Source organism: Cygnus olor, chromosome 7, assembly GCF_009769625.2.
Source record: "Cygnus olor isolate bCygOlo1 chromosome 7, bCygOlo1.pri.v2, whole genome shotgun sequence".
In the NCBI taxonomy this organism is placed as follows: Eukaryota; Metazoa; Chordata; class Aves; order Anseriformes; family Anatidae; genus Cygnus; species Cygnus olor.
Window position 1 is genome coordinate 6,761,477 of NC_049175.1, and position 20,304 is coordinate 6,781,780.

The 20,304-nt window shown below is 39.5% G+C and overlaps 1 protein-coding gene and 1 long non-coding RNA gene across 2 annotated transcripts in view; both read left to right on the top strand.

Annotated features, from left to right (window-relative positions):
* Positions 1-8,344: 8,344 nt before the first annotated feature.
* On the top strand, positions 8,345-15,005 carry LOC121073026. Its single transcript, XR_005821473.1, has 3 exons — positions 8,345-8,500; positions 10,798-10,860; positions 12,454-15,005. It is a non-coding gene; the product is annotated as an uncharacterized LOC121073026 (long non-coding RNA).
* Positions 15,006-18,397: 3,392 nt separating this feature from the next.
* The window catches only part of CDHR1 (cadherin related family member 1), a 52,834-nt gene continuing 50,927 nt past the window's right edge, over positions 18,398-20,304 (top strand). The window contains 1 exon segment of the mRNA XM_040563526.1: positions 18,398-18,583. The gene's annotated coding sequence lies outside the window, so the exon portion shown is untranslated.

The following is a 20,304-nucleotide window of genomic DNA, read 5'->3' on the forward strand; positions in this document are numbered from 1 at the left end:
TAACAATGTGAATTTCAACTTGTTCCTGCCAGCTCCTACGCAGACAGTTGTCTGAGAATAATGTTCAATCATTTGATTTAGTTTCGATTACTTGTGTGGGCTTGCACAACCTAAAACCCTGTGATCCTGTTCACTGGGCACCATTTCAATGTAATGAGCACAATTTGTTCCTCAAAGCATTTTTGGTCACCTCAGTTGTATTTATGTGACTGGGAAGGAAGAAAAAAAACATGCTTCATGAACAATGGTTTTACTTTTACCCAGAAATTTGATGGGATAGGAGAACTCTGCTGAAACTTCTACTGTGAGCCCAAGTTTTGTCTGAATCCATCTATGTAAGCAACATCAATGATTAGAAAGTGAACTTTCTGTATTTCAGTTGAGCTTGTATTTCTCTCATTCTCTTGGGGCTCAAATAAATAATTTGCCAATGTCTCTGGAATTCTGTTTTCTTAAATTGTATTGGAAGAAGAAAAATCTGCTAAATTACTTGCTCTTGTAAATTGTTCAAAAATCCTGAATGAAAATACTGCTTAAAGAAATGCAGTAGTTGTTGCTTGGCTTTGCAGTCGTATGTGTGTTGGGTGGTGGGTTTTTGTTGTGTGTGGGTTTTGTTTTTTGTTTGTTTTTTACATTTTTGTGATGTATTTTTTCTTTCTTAGATTGTGATGGATGAGGATGTGTCCTACTGCTTAGGAGGAAAAAATGAACATCATCTCTGGACCGATCATCACTGCAAAAAGGAACGAGGTGTGTTTGTAGTAACGATAGATTTATGCTATCCTGTGTTTGCTATAGCTGAGATGGTACGGTGACGTTAGGCTTGTACTCAATAAATTAGGACCCACAACTTGAAAGCAGTTACCTTAATACAAATAAATTATCGTGCTTTTACTACCCCACCAGTGTAGAGTTTGTGAGTTTAGTGCGTAGGAAGAAATATGGTGTTTCTGTAGATACCTAGATCACCATACAACTTATAAATGTAATTTCCATGGAACATACTAGGTACACATTTTAATCTTTAAGGTTTTTCCAGATAAATATTTAATGCATTTCTTTTTCTGATAATGTTTTTTTTCTGGTAGTGTTTATTTCTGATAGTGTTCAAAAGCTCTATTTTTTTTTCTTCTGTGCTTGGCAAATTCTTTGTTGGCCAACTCCAGGAAGACCATGTTGTCATGCTATTTCTCTAAATGAAAGTGTAGTAATTAAAAATGATTTGCAATAATTCTTTTTGGTGTTAAAGCTACTAACAAGAAGTGGAAACACAATATATTACAAGATTGCTCATTCATTAAGAAAAAAAAAACACACTATCTTTCAGTTAAAGCTTAGCCTCCTGTGTGCAAGTTACTGAAAATAAATGCTTTACAGTAGGGGTAAATAATTTTTCAGAAGCTTCATACAGATGTCTGCAACAGCAAAAGAAACGGTATCAAAATTGAAGAATGAAGAAATTAAAAATAGCATGTCTTTCTGCAACTCTTCCCATTTGTCTTTGGCTATGAAAGTAGTGTTGCAAAGGAGAGATTGTTAGGTCTTAGTCAGCCCTGTGAGACACAGAGGGTGAATGTGTGAACAAGACAACCATTTCCAGAGTATGTCAGCTCTGTGTTTTACTTGTGTTCGTAGGCTGTTCTTGCTTGGTAAAGCAAGGGTGGGCAAATGGTGGGTTAGTGACTGATCTCAGGGTCTTGTGCTGGCAGGTTACTTGCCTTCATAGCACCTGGAATTCCAGTGCAGGATTACAGGTCTGAGCAGCCATCCTCACTGAGGATTGCCACAGACTAATGTACTCAGTTTCCTGTGTTTTAAGAGCTCATCTCTGCTTCATTTTTATGACTGAAAGTCACTGAGATTGTTGAGTGTTGAAATCAAAATCCAATTTTTTCTTAAATACTACATGGAAGGATTACTTAAAATGCATTTTTCTTTTTTCAAACTGCGTCCATTTCAAAATTTGAAGTTACAACAACCATTTTTTAATTGTTTGCTATAAACTGAAGATCCGTTAAAAAGTAAGCTGTTTTAACAAATTTATTTAAAACGTTAAATCAAAACAAGGCAGCACACATACTAAGTGTTACTTATATAGGCTTCATAAAGTTCAAAGCATATTTACCTTCTAGTGGTGTTGGAGCTGGGGCAATTCGGATGAAAATTACAAAACTAATTACATTTGATCTTACTTTATGAAAATACTTAAATTTCATTTTGTATTCTGCTTTGTAGACTGAAAATATGTGCATGAGTCAGTTCTGACCTTATTGCTTATATCAGCTAACACTGAAGAACATTTTCTTCGCAAAATAACCGATGTATATGCTTGCAAAAAAAGGTTGAAATATTAAAAATAGTGCAAGTTCTTATTTAGATCATGGTTTAAAGTAGAATTACTTGAAGCATCATGGGAATCCTCAGAAACATTACTTGTAGTCAAAATTGAGGATGAGATTTTAATTGCAGGATAAACATATGCCTCATCGGTAATGTTCTTTGGCACACGTAACAAAATAAGGAATTCATATAAAAGGGGAAATTTTTAGCAAAATTCTGTTTACATGTCATTGAGTTATGCCTGGACCTGCAAATAATCCCATGGAGCTTTATGGTCATAATGAGGTGTGCTAGTTGTTCTATTTATGTATGTGTAAGTAGCAACACACAAGCACTGACTGTAGTGCTGAAAAGAAAGGAAATGTAACATTTGCAGACATGAGAAATGAGCTGGGTGTTTTCAAGAACAGAGTTACAGGACTAGTCAGTGTTTGATTAACCACCTGCATGTGTGTCCTTTGGGAAAGAGGGCAGCATCCCTCAAAAAAAGCATACTCAAAGGCATAAGGCAATGAAAAAAAGCTCTGACAGAGTAAAGAACACTTCTGCTACCACTATTCCATAACTTGAGAAGGAGCAGCAAGGATAAACAAACACTGGAAGAAATTAAAATAAGCCCTTGTGATAAAGGCAGTCATTTATCCTAGTGAAATAATGGGTAACCAAGACCTGCATAAGATATTAGCAATGGAGAGGGGAGGGAAGGGTAGAGCTAGTGACAGCAAAAAGAACTCATCCTGCCGCACCAGCAAGGAATTTGTGAATGCCAGGGGAATGCGGGAGACTGTTGGCTGTATATGAAGGAGTTAACTGAGCAGGAAAGTCTTGCAAAAATCACAGATGAAAAACTATCTCCTAATTTTCTAGTAGGTAAATCTGGTATACTAAAATTATGAACATTGAAAACTGAATAAGCATACGCTGAGCTCTGTAAATTCTGGAAGTGTTCGTAGCACTGGATATGCAAATAGTAATAGTGGATTATAGGTAAAGGCCATCTTTTGTGAAAACTGACATGACAGTTATGGTTATATCAGCCAGTTGTGATGAACCTCTCCTTATGAAATTAGTGAATGTATGCAAATAAGAAACAAGATCAACAGTGGATATTAAAATCTGCTGCTTTAAATTATGATTTAAAATTATGTGAAGCACTTTAAATGGATGTCTTCCATAACGCATGGGGACATACTGCAGTCCATTGTGGTCTGAGTTTACAACGAGATGCTAATTTAATTACAGGCTCAACTTTTGCTGTAGTTGTAGTGTTTATTAGTTTAAGCGTCATCGTAGAAGTTCCTTTGAAAAGCAGAGGATTTTAACAAACACTTAATTAGATATGAAGTTTTTAAAAACAAAAACAAAACCTTTCTTGAACCATTTTTAGCTTTCCAGCCATAATTAGTCATGTCATTCTGAAGTATGTGGATGTATTTGTTGGTATATGCAGAACAAACGCAAGACTTGTTAATACCAAAAAAGGAAGGGAAAGGAAAAAACGCACTCATGCGGAGGGATGGGAAGGTAGTCTTAGAATATATGCTTGTTGGGAAGGCAGATGATGGGAATTGGTGTGACTAAAGCAAGGTGACTGAGTGTTGTGATGGATAGGCCATCAGTATGGTGTATGCATCAGTAGATTTCTAACCACAGTGTACTATGGGAGGCTATCCTGAATAGACAGTTTGGCCCACATGACAAGTGGGAAATTTAATCCTTGAACTTCCTCTCCCATGAGGAATTATAGCAGAGTTTGAGCATGTTATAGGTTTGGGAGACTATTTAAAGTGAATCCTAGGTTTTCATGCATTTTTATTTTATTGAAAAATCAAAATATTTCTGCCATAAAAGTACACTCATGCTTTTGAAAAAGTAGTTAAAATGAAAAAAAAAAAGTTAAACCTTTGCAGCAAAAATACTGTTCATCTATAACTAGGTCATAATAACAGAAAAAGGAGATGGGCAGAATTGGATGACAGAGCAAGGAAAAAGGTAGTGACAGAAGAAGGGAAGAAAGTAGTGCAAGTGGAGGACAGGCTGAAGGGCAGAAATTGCCCTTTTTTCAATTTCCATTTTCCAAGTGAGGAGACATTTAAAAAGCTAACCTAAATGAGCAGTATTGCTGATACAGGTGCGCTGTCTGAGTAGGGGACACAGGTAGCCAGCTGTGGCAAAGGTTACAGGCAGGTTATGTGAACTATAGATTACAAATCAAAGAATATAAGACTAAGGATAGTTTGTCTTACAGAAGGTGATGCATTTTCCATGGATGGTTGAGAGCAGCCTGCAGATGCTGTGAACACTGGAGAAGAGAAACACAGAAATCAACTGTTCTGCCATGCTCCGGAGCAGAGATCGCTGATCCTCCCTGGTTTGAGGGCCAAAAACACCCTGCAGGTAACACTTCCCTATTTGCTTTTGTGTTAACCAAAGTTGCAGAGGTAGTGAGCAGCCTCTGAGGTTTGTGGGCAGTGCTTCAGACTCATCTGCCAGAGTCATTTGTGGTCTTTTGTTTTAATAGCTTTTAAGCAAATGGTTTGGCTTCTTCCCACTCAGAATGAGAAATACAAGAGCAGTCTGAAAGAAGACACCACAGCTTTCTCCCACCTCCACCATTTCCCCACTGTGAGGTGATGCAGTGATAAGGAAAGTATGCAGGTTTGCCTCATTTCCCATCCCAGTAGCCAGCAGGCTTGGATTGCTGTAACTGAGGAGGCCTAGTAGCAGCCTGCCTCTTCCAAGCAGAGAATGAGTAAGGCATCCAGGCAGTACACACACACTTCTTTCTTGCTCACGGTGGATAGTAAATTCAGTCTTGTCATCGTGTTCAGGAAAACAAGTCATTGTAAACACTCCCGCTGCCAATATTCTGTTGTAAATATTTCCTAAGAAAAATGTTTGGTTTTTTTGAGGTAGGTGTTGGCAACAGCTGTAACTGCATTTAACATTCCAGTGCTCTTCCAATTCTCTTCCAGATTAATTACATGAACGTATCTGGAAATGTTAATATACATTCTGTGATGAGGTTCTAGTGTGCAACTTGGTCCCTTCTTACCTAGTTACTTACCCTTCTGTATTCAGTTTTTTATTTCTTACTGTGCACACAGAAAGAGATGGCAAAGGTGTTCAGAGCTATAAAGACATGAAAGATTCTTGGGTTATAAAGTCTCGGTAGGCTTAAGTTAATGTGTGTCTTTTATGAGGTGGTTTTTTGTTTATATTTTACCTTTATATTTAAGGAAGAAGGACAGTTGGGTGAGTCAGTCGCTGTTTTAAGAGGCAGAACTGAAATGTGATTTTTTTCCTTTTTTATTTTTCTGTTCTCTTCCTGATATAAACGAAGTCATCCTTATTGGGGAATGTGGGGGGGGGGGGGATGATGGTTCTTTTTTAAGAGAAGCATGAGAAGATTGAGTGTGAGGTTTTAGAAATAACCATATTCTCAGTGAAATTAAAATAGTTTTAATAAGTAAAAAGTTTTAATGTTCAAAGTAGGTACAAGAATTTTGACTTAAGGATTGCAACTATTTGATGTTAGAGACACTACAGGTTTTGATTACAAACTAGTTATTTTCTGGGTTACCATTGAAACATTCTGTTCACACAGTTATTACATATAAATGGTTATGTGAAGTCACAAAACTGACTCTGCCAGTAAACCAAATCCTTTCTTTTTCTTCCAAGAAAATCAAAGTAATGCAGCTTTTGGAAAAATCTTTCAGTCGTGTTCCATGTACAATTTTTGTCTCTTTGTCTGAATTCAGCTAGAAGCATGTATAGTAATGTTAAAACGTGTTACAGAGGAAATAAGCTGTTATTTTATTTCTTACTTCCAGACATCACAGATGCACCCCCCACTGCCCCATTTTTCCCAGGCATTTCAGTAGGGTCTGGGATTCTAAAAAACATAACAAAACAGAAGACTTGTATTGGAGTCATCTTGGTAGAAAAATCCTCACTGACGTTAACAAGATGAAAATTTAGGGTAATGTTAATTAAGTTTCTCACAGGCTTAAAAACCTAGAACAATTAACGTCTTGAAGACTTCTTTCCCACTTCCCCTCTCATTCTCAGCTTTGCTGTCAGGTGGTACAGGAGTTAAGGGTCAGCTACCAGTACCTTTGAGAGTATTGCTTTAGCCTAGAAAACTTAAGAATTTCAGTCTTGATGTTGGTGTAGGAAACTTGTTGTATTGTTAAAATCAAGTATTTTCCTGAGCAGAAAAATGCATTCAAGGGTTTTCCTGAATTGGGGTAGGATGGACTGTGCCACTTAACTTGCATAAATTCAAATTTGAAATTATTTGGTAACAAATAGACCTCAGTCTGCTAAAATGGAAGGCTGCTGATGGAATGGAAAAGATTGTTCAAGGAAAACTGGTCTGAAGAGATTGTGCTGTTACCAGCTTAGATTTCATTCTGTGCTCTGACCTATACAGGCCAGATTTCCTTCTCGGTTTAGAGTTCCTTCAGAGCAATGTAATGCAGGGCTTCAGTGTACCAGTCGAAACATTTGATTGTTAAGAAAGTGGACTGCAGAGATGTTTCCAAGTCAAAAGTGTTTCCTGTCATGTTTCTGGTTTATATAACAAGTTTTTTTGTTTGTTTGTTTTGTTTTTTAATAAAACACTTAGCTGACAAAATGTACTTTGGTAATTCTAATAACTGTTTTTAGAGAGGAATATAGAGCTTCTCTACAAATTAAAAGATTGATTCTATACTAACAGGCAAAAATGCTGTTGACTTTTAAAGTGCAAGATCAAGGTTTACATACATATGTTTAAACAATGCATAAGCCCAGGATCATAAAAACAACATCAAAGTTCTATTGTCCCATGCATATTTATGTGTATTGGCTGAACTGTACAAGCACTTTCTGAGAAGCTTAGCAGTGATGTGAATGATTGAGGTGTGCCAATGGTAAGAAAGGGTTGTTTGTAAAGCACTTGGAAGAGAGAGAATGTTGTCTGTAACAAGTGTTGTTAGTGGTTTTGATCTTAGAGCCTTGGTAACTTGGTAACAAAAAAGACTGAGGCATTAGCAGTTCTCACAATATTTGGATATTACAAGGGTAGGAGGGAAGAAATAAGCTTTTGGGGCTAAAGTTGCTAGACAGAGGGGTGACCCAGATTTGGAAGGCCATTGATCTAGCACAAGAAACAAGCCACATCCAATACCTGGAATATGAAACCTTTGAAATTCAAGGTTGGGGGAATAGGGATGCGTATGCACGTTGCATGTGCACCAGCATGCATGTGTCTTCTGTCCTGCTGCATTTCCAAGTCCAGCCAGATTGTAGGTACGTTCCCAGCTCAGAAGGCTACATGGCTTACAGCATGTTCTGGTGTTTCAGGCAAATCTTTTCGGATCAAGCTGTGAGAAGTAGGTGCTGCCAAACCTAAACCTCTGCCTTATATAAGAGAATCAACTCTGCAGTTGATCCCTGCTTTTTTTTTTTTTTTTAATGCATGCTCTGTGAACCTTGATACTGTGTTGAATTTGATGGACTTCTTAATCTTGATTGTTAACTGGAATCTCTGTAAGGGACTTAATTATCCAGTTATAGTAGATACTGAGAAGTTAATAATAAACTCAGAAATATGCTGTTTAACCAGATGTCTTGTTAATTATGCTAACGCCACATTGGCATTTGCTTTGATTTAAACCCTCTAGGTTTGGTTTGCCTTTCCAGTTCCCAGTCCACACAGCTTTATTTCAGCTGGGCCCTCTGCCTTTCTAAGCATCCAAAGGAACACACAAGGTCACCTCGGGAGGCTGCTGTGAACCCCAGGACGAATCCTGCCTCAGAGCATCCCTGTATACCCTGGTACTCAAAGCCAGGTGCTCCCTTCTAACTGTTAGGACATTCTCTAATGCAGCTAATTGCTGCCTGATTTATGAGTAACTATTCCTCCTAGTAGGAAGGGCTGTTTCTTTTCATACCCTTAAGTGCAATACAAAGGCCAAATCTCCACCCATTCTGAACATAGCATTCCTTCCAATCTACCTTATAAAAATGTGAGGTTACGCCGGAGGCAGACCAGAACACGGCTTCAGCCTACTTGAAGACACCTCCTAACTTGTTGTAAGGATGAAGCTCCTGGCACTCTATGGCTTTTTGTTTGTCTTACTTTTGTGCCTCAATGCCTTTACTGCAGAAGGTACCGTATATTCTTATAATACAACCGTCTCCTTTCTTTTCCTGTGCTTCCCTCTTGTGAGTTTTAAAAAAGACAGCTTATTCTCTAATTGTATTTTGATCTTAATTAAAGAAAATAAACAGAGCTTGACAACTGGAAAGGACAGAATAAATTTAGGAAAGAACTTAGAGCTGCAGAATGTGTATTAATGCTTTGTTAGGTTTGTAGTGTTTCCTTTGTTACTGCCTGTGGCACATCATACAGCATGATTAGCTTTTACCTTCATCTGTGTTCTGAAACCTGCTCCCCATCTCCAATCTTGAAAAAAAATAATCCTTGTTATATTTTCCAGTAGATAACTATCAGGCACTGTAAGATTTATAAATTTTCTGCATGGTGAGAAAAACATTAATGGAAAAAGTTTCTGCCTTTATGGAACAAGGGAGTATGAAACAGTTCCCCAGAATTGGAGTAAATAAGTTCTGTACAGAACAGTGAAACAGATGACTAGCTCTCCTGTCCTTCAGTCAGTCTTGACTTTTTTTAATTATTTTTTTTTTACTACTGATATTACATACTGTATTACCCTGTGGCACCCATTTACCATTTTGCAGTATTCCAAAGTGCACAAACTCAGAGCAGTTTAAGCCTTAAAAGTGCATTTCTTTGTCCACACCCACATATCTGTAGATGTCATTCTGGGTTTGCAAGAGAAACAGTATAGTCAGATTTTTGAACTTAAAAGGTGTAGGTAGCTCTTAGTTATCTGTTCAGATACGGTGTTTGATATTGGAAAACTCAGAGACCTACCATGGTTGTTCCATGGTGTTTATTTTTTCAATGCGAGATGTAGTGAATGAATATGACATAAGGAAAAACAAATAAGCTGTTTCCAAAGGTCAGAAGCAGCAGATTTGCCATGTTTCATATTTTCTAGAAACCTCATAAAAAATCATCTTGTGTGAATATGAGTGTGGAGAAACACTGGAAGCTCTTTAAAACTGTTTGAGTAGCCCGGTTTTCTCACTCACCGGAGCCTGTTCTGAGCTGTAGATCTGTTTGCCAGGGCTGAGGAGAGGGTGAGTGAATGATAGAGCAATATCACTGTATGTGTACCTGAAGTCAAAGCGAGTTGGAGAATATCGAGATGAGTCTTCAAGAACATGGCAGAAATATGTCCAGGGAAACAACACCACCCAATAAAAATAACTGAAGACTTGCCCTGTAATAATGTTCCTTTCTCTTAGCGTGTGTCCTAGGGGGTTGATACTTTTGCTGGGTCAAAAAGGGCAGAGAAGGTGTTATAGGACACTGTTCCTTATCCATAAACACATGGATTGGGAAGACCGTCAGTAATGTGCGTGAGGATGTCAAGGCATGTATACATGTGAACATGTTTGAGTGTAGCTGGTACAGAAGTGTGAGGAGCAGTCTGGAATGAACTGTATCTGTTTTTCTTCTGCTCAGTTCCTGACTGTAGTTTGTTCTTGCCCAGAGCAGCTTTACTCATTCTAGCTGTGGTAGAATTACCTGGATGTACAAACTGAAGGCATGTTTTTTGTTAGATCGGAATGAAATGATGCTGTGACATCTCAAACCTCTTGGATGCTAGAACAGCAACCATTACTTGCCTTGGCTGTAGAACCATGCCGCAGGGATTTCTGGAAACACTGAGCATACGTGAGATTTTGTTGAGAATTCCACCACCTCTGTTCTTCCTGCTCTACTTCTGCTCCAAGCTCACTGCAGTGTCATCTTTCTTCTCCCTATAACGTATCCAGCACTCTGTACCAAGCACTCAAATGGAATCAGCAGCTCACTTATTTAGGTCTAGTAGGCAGGGAGTGACTAAATGGCTTTGCCTGTCCAAAGCAATTTGTTCCACACCTCTGTGTACCCATATGGATACAGAGATGCTCTTTTTGTTCTCTTGGTAATCTTTTATACTTTCATTAAGCAACATAACCGTAAAAACAGTGCAAAGTCTGTTTGTTATGTTAAGACAGCTGGAATTTGCTGGTTGTATTGCCTGCTAACATATAACATTTCAAAGGGTAAAAGTCTTCACAATGCATCTGGCATATTGTGCCTACTAGTAATGATAGAAGAGAACAAATTAATTCCTGTTCTATGCTAGGAACAAGGCTACGCGTGAGTGTAAAAATCAGTCATGATGATGTTTTCTTTCACAGATCTCTCTGTTCAAGGATTTCAATGGTAAATACAGTAATCAAAATGTCTGGACTCTAAGCCATTTGGTGTGCATGTATGTTGCATCCTCTGTCTCCATTGGTAATGTATAATTTTTTCACCCTTAGGTCGGAAGGTTAAAAAAGTCTGCTGTTCAAAACTAGCCAAAGTCAACAAAAAGGCAAATAAAGGTAACAATATACTACATTTTAATTGTAGTAATTAAATAATCATTATAGATAAAAATTCATATGATGTAACAGATTTTTCCGTACACGTGAGTATGGGAATCTGAAATGCCGCCTTCTGCTGCAAACCCAGTAATACCTGACTTTACTTGTCCCCTGTTAGACTGTCCTTGGTTCGCTGAGCACTCGAGCCTGCTTACTGTAACTGCCTCCTGTCCCAAGCCGCAGCCAAACCTTTTTTAGGTCAAGGAATGATGTTTGTTTCCATACAGTGTCCACCTGTCTGCTGCATGCAACTGCTTGTCTGTTACAGATCAGCTTATATGATAATGCTTGATCTGAGTGTGTTTTGATTCTTACTGAGACACAAACATAAAAGCTTAGGCCTAACACAGCAACTGCCCAAAGCTAAAGATAGCAGAGTTTTCTTTCATATTCAGTTCTGGACTGGAAATGCACAATGTTGACTCGGTTTGGTATTATTATAGTTATTACTTCCTCATTGCGGTCTACAGCTTCCTCACGAGGGACAGTGGAGGGGCAGGTGCTGATCTGTTCTCTTTAGTGACCAGCGATAGGACCCGCGGGAATGGTGTCAAGCTGCAGCAGGGGAGGTTCAGGCCGGACATCAGGAAGAGGTTCTTCACTGAGAGGGTGGTCGCACACTGGAACAGGCTCCCCAGGGAAGTAGTCACGGCACCAAGCCTGTCGGAGTTTAAGAAGCATTTGGACTGTGCACTTAGTCACATGGTCTGAATTTTTGGGTAGACTTGTGTGGTGCCAGGAGTTGGACTCGATGATCCTTGTGGGTCCCTTCCAACTCGGGATATTCTATGATTCTATGATTATTATTATTAATTATCAGGAGATTTCTGGGTCACTTGTGCTTTCACATTGCTTTCTTTTCTAGGGCAACGTGACTTGCTTTACACAGTCTGTAGGCAAGCACGCTAACTGCTTTTCTGTGTTACTCCACTCTGCTCTCTGTGCTAGGCATATGCCTAGGGGAAGTTGCAAAGCCGCTCAGAGGCTAACTCAGTGTGGCTGAAGGAAGGGGGATAATTTAACCCTACTGGCTACTTATCTTTGAGGCAACCTCCCTGCTTTCCTAGATCTTTGGCCTTCTACCGTAAAGAATTACTGTTGCAGAAAGCAAATGTTTCAAGCTAGTGTCAGCTTGGGGCTTCTCAGGAAAGCTGGTGAGTGTGATGATAGTAAGGGGACAACACTGTGTAATACAACTAGGTGTGCAATGTGTTGGCTGTGGGACTTGAGCTCTGGAGTAGCACTGTCTGAAGACATCTGCTTTGTGGAAGCTTCCTGCAAAAGCAGCAGGATTCGTACTTCCAGTGATTGTGCTCCCCGTACAGGAAAAAAAGGTTGAAAGTAACGTGTGGTCTCCAGCAATGTAATGAAGAAAAAATATTGCTGTTACATCCCCCCCCCCCCCCCTTTTTTTCTGCCCCCTCCAGATCGCTGATAATCTAAGCCTGGCCATATAAATGCTTCGGCTTCTGGTATTAATGTTTTGTACCATTCTACATACTTCCAATTAAGCATCCCTTTCAATTTTCTCTTTCCATCTTTGTTTTACAGGTATGCCTTCCAAGATGGCTCCAATGCAAATAAAAAAATACTGCAAGCCTTGTGCTCAGCCAGACCCTCTGCGGATTCCTGGACCCCTTCCGCAGTTAAAATAAGACTGAGCAGGGTGAAGAAGAGCATCTGTCTGCCAGCACATCTCACAGCGCTTCACTTGGTTGGGGGTCTTCCTTTCACAGATAGGGCCTGAATGTATGCTACTCTTATTTTAGTCGGGAAGGGCTTCAGTCAGTAACGCTTACTCAGTCCCCCAGGCTCCTTCATCTTGTTAACATTAACCTGGCATCTAAAGAGCCAGGTAAAGTTGTCTGGCTGCTACCGGATTTTTTCAGTTGCACGTTCCTCTGTACCAAACAGGGATTTAGCTCCTCAAACAAGACAGAGGAGAGCTGGCTGTATCACTTTGGATTGCATTTTTAGATGGGGAAGGGTTGAAGTTACTGTTTCTAGTTATCAGTATATATATATTTAACCTTTTATATGAATAACTTCTTTTATATAGACAAATGGATTTTCTTTGTAGCTAGGCACATGATGAATTTGTTCCTTGCTCTCAGTGCTTAAAATCCACTTGGAAGTGGATTTCTATCAAGTGAGAATGAACTTATGATTTAGAAAGGGCTGAGAAACTAGATTCAAATAGTTGGGAAGGACCAGAGGACCAGATTCAAGTACAGTGGCAAGCTTTTTAATGTCTGGGGTGGGGGGCAAACTACACCTATTCTTTAACTTCCCAGAAGAATGTCATCAGGTGGTTATTAAAAGGCATACTGGAAAGGTGTAAGGCTAGTCAGATTATTTTTTTTTCCTCCTGAATCCAGAAGGCAATTGTTCTTTCAAGGCACTTGAGTTGTGATCACCTCAATAAACAAAACTCACTGGAGTATGAAATTAAACAAATGTTAAGAATTAATATCAAAGGACTGAATAAAAGAGAAACAGAAATGCTCCCTGCTAATATCATTAGCAGTTACTGGGGTCTTTTCTCCGGTATCTCCTGTCCTTTTTCTAGCTGTCTCCTGCATATGCTGCTATTTCTATGCCCGGGGTGAGTCCTTAACCCAGGATTAATTGGAGGTTTATGAATTTGGCTTTCCTTCTAATGAATGTGACAAGGTTTGGAAAGCTTTTTCTGCTCTTGGGCAAATATCACTTTGAAAATAGTAATTTTACCCTCAATACTCAGAGTAATGCTATTTCCCTAAGGTAATTTCCTGTATGATAAAGATGGTCTCAGTGCCCTTTAGTAATCTGGGGGAGTTGAATGGGGATGGTCGTATGCCTGTTGTAACCACCTTCAGGCAAATCTGTTTCCCATGAGTCAAATTAATGGGCACTTATATATGGCTGTGCTTTCTCATTGTCAGTGTTTCTATTGTACTGAACAATTGAAGTAATTTCTGGGTCTCCTATGTGCTTGTTATTACTTTATTTTCTTACTGCTCATGTGATTAGATAGATCTGACCCTCAACTTCCTAGTTTTGAGCTGACCATGCATAGCATTTTCATACCAAGGATAAAAAGGATCCTCCAATCCTCACAAGATCTGAGCCAAGAGGTTGGTGAATGAGCTGTTTGATAATTCTGCTGCTGATCGCTGGGCAAACATTTATTTTTGTCTTTTGTAGCTCACAGAAAGTATCTCAGGAATATGAACGATGAGTAGATGTGAAAAGTATTTTGGATATTAAATGTTTGCAGCAGGAGTTTATACAGAGTTGTAAACACATGGCCATATCTTACAAAGCATTACTAAGAGGTATGAGGATTCTGGTCTTTAACATGAGCTTAAGCCCATTTGTTTTACATTTAAAAAATGCTATAACATTATCTTGGCCCCGCACCCTCCAAACAGTGTGCTCCACACTCTGATCTTCCTTCAGGCAAAAAGTTCTCCGACAGCAAAATCATAAAGTCCCAAAGGCCATCAACACTATTACAGAAATACTTTGCCTTTGGAGGGATGCAGGGACATCATCCTACGTACTTGAATATTTTTATTCACCTAGTTTCTCAAACTAGCCTCAAGGTAAGGTTGAGGGCTATTCAAATTTAAAAAGTAAGGTACTTCTGTGCGGTCCTAGTCCTGACTGAACAAACTAAAGCGGGATTCCTCAAGCTATTTCACCACTCATTGTGACTGTTGCCCAAACAGGCTCTTTGTCTGGCCTACAAGTATCAGGAGGTCATGCATCAGCCTCCTGCAGGTGCTTCCTCACCAAACTTGGACTTTTATTTCCTGAACTATTTTCCCTGTGTGGTAGAACAGGGCTACCATCTGATCATGGCTTTGTTTACAGGCACCTGTTCTTCATTTTGCTTTTCTTTCACTACTATGTATATTTGTTTGGTATTACCAGAGGAGAAACATATTACTCAGTGGCTTTTCAAAGTACACAAGCTGTATGCTTACATCAAGTAGTAAATTCAGCTTGTCCAAGCTGACAAATGCATTTATCTGTATCTTGTGGTTTTCTGTGTTTGTTTGGCTGTCAAGCATGAAAATTGCACAGCCTTCAAGTTCCAATAAAGATATTTTGATGTATCTTTGTGTCTGCCAGAATAGATGTTGGATCCTGGTCTGACCTTGTCAACTAAGTGAGCCAGGTGGCCCCTCACTTTGTTTTGAGATTAATACCCTCAGCTGATACCAAATCAGTCTGTCTTGTATAGTACTGTGACTCTGAATTGTCAGGGCACAGGAGAAATGATCACCCCTGGCAGGGAGAATGTGGGGGTGCAGGCAGTTTGTGGGTTTTTCCTTCAAAGTGCATATTAGAAGGCATAATTTGTATAAATAACATATAATTTTATGGCCCCTGAAAGTGTAATGGGGCTCTTGCTGTTGGTTCTTCAGCCCTCTGGACTGTCTGGCCCACAACTGATGCAAGGGTCTGGGTGTAGCTGAATTCAGGATTTTAGCTCTGGAGAATTTCTGTTAATCTGAAGTATGGGCCACTCACAACTTTTTGTGATTGCATCTACTAAGGAAAACCAAAATCCTGTATGGACAGTGTCACTGCAGATAATAAAGTCATCTGACACATGAAAACAGAGGGACAAACTTTTGCTCTTGCAGATTTGCGTACTCTTATGAAGAAACGCTTGCTGGAGCTGAGTGGAAGACTCCTGGTGATTTAAGTGTTTGTTGAATCAAGTCTGAAAATCTGTTGCTTGATTCAGTTTTGTCCAGCAACTGCAGCCTCCTAGGCAGATTTAGCAGTGTTGCCAGATGGTGAATGCAGATTGGATTCTACCTACTTTTGACTGAAGTATGCTTAAAGAAGAGTTGGGCTTAAGTTTATCCACGACTTTCTTCTTCTCAGTTAAGGTGCGAGGAAGACGTTCTTACACATCAGTCTCTTTTTTTGCATCAAATGAGCTTTTCCTCATTAGATCTGAGCAGTTATCTCTGTCACTGCTAACTTCTCTGCAGGACTCATCGAGCATTTATTTGTCTAAATGTTGGTGGGGAACAAGGAGCCCTACATTAAGTGACTTTCACAAGAGTGTTGATTCCAATCTATGTGTGTCTTTGGTTCCCAGTAGCCATTTAGCATGATAAGGCTTATGGCAGGCATTGGATGGTTGTCAAAGTTGCTTTCAAGTCCATAACAGTCATCATACTTTCCTTTAATCTTGGAGCAGGCCATGGAGAAATTCACCAGAATTGTTTCTGTTCTGAGTCTCTGCTAGAAAGAGTGTCTGGGTGTGGATTTGTCCAAGCCATCCTTCAGCCCTTCAGTTACTCCTTGTTTATCTGTGTTTCAGAGACATGGCTATGAATATTTTCAGGTGTTGGGGATTTAATTCCATATATTCAGGTTGATGGTCCACAAGGGAATGACTAAGGCCAGAGATTTGCTATAGGATAAGCACCTTACTGTCTCAGTGCCATCTGGTCAGTCTCTGAAAGCATGATCAGAGAAATCAGGTCACTTCGTGCCTGTTGAGAGATCCTGAACTGAACATGACTTGTCTGTCTTGTGCAGCCTGGCACACTCACAAAAATCCCTGTAATTGCAAGACACTGTCAAACCAACAGTTCAGTTTGACGACAGTCAGACTCAAACTGCATCTGGCATGTTAAGTTCGAGAGCTGTTTAGTTGCAGCTGGCAGTACAGCACAGATGCTCACAGGAGAGAATTTAGACCTTACATAGGAGGCATTCAATATCATACATGTGGAAGTCCATGTGCACAAAAATGCGTGCTCAACAGATGATTGTGATCAACTGTCTACAACAAGGCACATGTACAACCTTCTAACTATGTTATCACATTTGTGAAAAATGTAGCACACTCAAAGCGACTAATAGATCTTGGTTAATAAGATCAAACAATAATCCAAATGCTAAACAGCAGTAGGGTTTCCCTCAGCTGACGGGCAAGATGACATTTAAGATCTGTCAGTGGCAGAAGAGTGCTTTTCTGCTGGATTCTGTGATGTTTGGTCATCAGCACTGATCCCAATCTTACAATCAAATCCTAGATGCTCTTAGAATCAGATCCTTGGCATTCTAAACTGGAGTGCACTGGAAAATACTGTCTTTGCTAGGCAGGTTCTCAAGACAAAGCTTCCCATTTGTCTTGTTGCAGAACCCCATGTCATATGGCTGGCTGTGTGGTGTGTTCACTGAGTAATGCTAAAACCCATTTGTATCCCAGAATTTTGCCTAAGACATAGATACACCTGAGAAGAAAGATGTTTTCATGAAAAAAATTAAAAAAAAAAAATGTGGAGAAGTCCATCTGTTTACAGATGCTATCAGAGAAACACAGCAGTGTGCAGCAGTATCTGCAAGTCCCTCATTAAAGCATTCCCTTTGCTTTACTAACTTCTCAGTTATCAACTTCTCATTACTTGGGAAAAAAATGATGACAGTTGTCACTGGCCTCTTATCTTGAAGTTGTTTGAATATACCGAGGTTAAACACTTAACCATCTTCCTTTGTCTTAGTAAGCAGTACTAGTGTATATTTAACTTCAGTAAAAATCTTCAGATGAGTGGATGATGAAAGAAAAAATATTTGTGTTGAAGTTACATCTAGCAAAGGACTATATGTGGTTGATATTAGCCTTTTTTCTGTTTCCAGACATGATTTTACAGTTTCCGAGGACTTCCTCACTGACTGGCCTCACCAACTGGAAAAGTCATCTTTTATCTCTTTGGGCTGATAGTCACCCACCCGTTCTTTATTTGTGTGGGATCTTACCTCAAAATGGTTTTGCTGTCTGAATTTCCTCAAGTTTTTTTCCTCGTGCTGAGCTATTATAATTTGACACCATTAATTTCTGTCCATGAGACCAAAAGAACTGCACGTTGTCAATAAGATGATGTAAAATGGTGCAGCGTTGCATTTACTATTTCCAGGCATCATTTTTTGTACCAAGAACAGTTTCTGTTACAGGACTTGAGCATCTCTGTTTCAAAGCACCATATAATCATCTCAAAGTCATGGGATGAGTAGGGATTTTTCTGCTATTTAATTTGTATTTCAGCCTTCACTGCAATAACTTGGGATCAACGTAATCTCAGTTATCAGATGTGGAAATCTGTTCCTAGATATTTTATTTATTCCTCAAATTAACATCTGTTGTTGAGATTGTTGCTATATAGTTCTATTGATTTTACTAATAGGTTGTAAAAAAAAAAATGATAACCACAGTACTTTGAGATAAAGTACTTGAAGGTGTGGGAGGAAAAGGTAAGAGCACAGGGCTTTTAGGTAGAGCTAGTAGGTATGAAGAGCCAACCTCTGGCCTCTAGCCAAGGTTAACTACTTGCTTTGAAAACTCTGAGAATCAATATACTTAGAGGACTACTGACTGTCTGAAATCTCTCCAGCCAAAGGCTAGATAATTACCAGAAAGTGTACGTGGGAATGGAGTGATAGTTACATGTGTTTTTGAGGTAAGGTATATTGCTTCAAAGTTGAGTATTTAGGCCTCTTCTAATAGATGTAAAAATTGTTGAAACATACCTTGTTTTCTCATCTTTCAGGTTAAGAACAAGCACTGCTTTGATGTGAGACTCTGCTTGCTCAGATTACTTCTTGTTAGCAATGGAAGGTGAAGGCTGAGGTGACCCCTGGCCAGCTGGATCTCCCAGACCCTAACAAGGTAGGTACTTCAGCAAGTGGTCTATTTCAAGGGTTGCTGAGCTGTGGGATTCCCCACTGAGCACAGTGAAGGCACATACCGGCATTCCCACCAGCAGGTCACAGGCAGACCTATCTACAACCGTGGTGCTACACATTTACCTGAGTAAAATCCAGGCACTGTCCCAGCTGCTGTGGCTGAGTTGCTCTTGCGGTCTAGAAATGTTTTCTAGCCAGGGCTGTAGTTCAGCTGTGGTCTTTGTGTTTGTGCATTTCCTATAGTAAGCAGCAGACTTTGGTTATGTGTGGCAGTGAAAGAAATATGTTTAATTTTCATAAATCCTCTGATTCAGCTAGTCATAGCACTGCCTTGTAAGCAGGGCATCCATACAGTGATGTCCTTGGTGTGCACACCAGCCAGAAGATTTATGGAGCAAACATAAGCATTTCCTTGTTCTGCCTTGACAAGTTTTGTTATTTTTCTCAGCCACACTGAGTAAACTATAAAATCTTGATTCATTCATTATTCACACCCTAACTGCACAAACTCAGATGTATCTGATGTATCTACATTTTTTACAGGCGAAACAATGAACAATTGTAGTTCTTCCACAAATAACTTGGACTGTCTGTCTGCTGCTAAATGGCATCCTTCACACAGATCTGTCATGCTCCATGGCACCACATCTATCAGTGATCATGCTGCTGAAGTGAATATAGTCTATCTAAATATACCTGGATATTCTAGGGACTAATTGTTCTTTTTTTATCCCTGTCAAAACAAAATGAGGAGAGCGATATGTAGCTTGGAAGGGATCATGGTTACTGAATTGTAAATGGATTTTTCAGTGGTCTTTAAGAGCCTCTAAGCTACTAAAATGCCTTAGCAGGAACTTTAGACATGACAATTGTTCTCCTTTCCCCAGTTATCTACAGTGCCATTTTTACAAACACCCTTTGGCAGACTGCAGCCAGGAGGAGCTGTATCTGAGATGAAGCACTGGGAGTGTTGCTTCCTCTTCCCAGGAATTCACACACAGTGAATGACTATAATTCGTGATAAATTATGAAGGCAAGTGTCTGTGAGATTTTTTCGTAGGGGATGAAAGTACAGTCTCATTATGCCTGCGTTTATGTATCCAGAGGAAAAAAAAAAAAAAGTTGGGAAGCATTTTGATTTCTCTTTGAAGTCACTGTGGAAATGCTAACACTGCTGGATGTTTGGTGCCTTTTCTCCTTCTGTTTTCCTTCCATTGTCATTTCTTGGTTCCTTTGGAGATGCAGACCTCCCAGCTGTGTTTCCCTCATAGCAGCATCGTATAGAACTGTAGCATGGAATTAACTGTTTTGTGGTATGCAAAACAGAAGGACTGTCTGATCACACAGAATAGCATTAATCCGTTTTTAAGACTACTTTGTTTGTCCTACGGAGCCCTGGGTACTGCTTGTCCCTAAACCAGTACCTCCTACCTTGGTGTGTTTTCCCTGCTACCTGGCTAGCTTTTGTTGGTTCCTGATGCAGTACAGTGAGTTCTCAAACTTTCTAAAGTTTGTGCCAAGCAGAAATGCTATCAGATGTCCAGTAAGTAGGGGCCTACAGAGAATGAAAACTGGTTCTATTTAGATGTATGTATAGAGTTTGGCATTTAAAACAGCCCCCCAGAAAGAGAAGATTCTGTTCTGACTCAACCATATCGGTCAATTTGAGGAGACAGGCAAATCTGTCGTTATTTGTACCTTCTG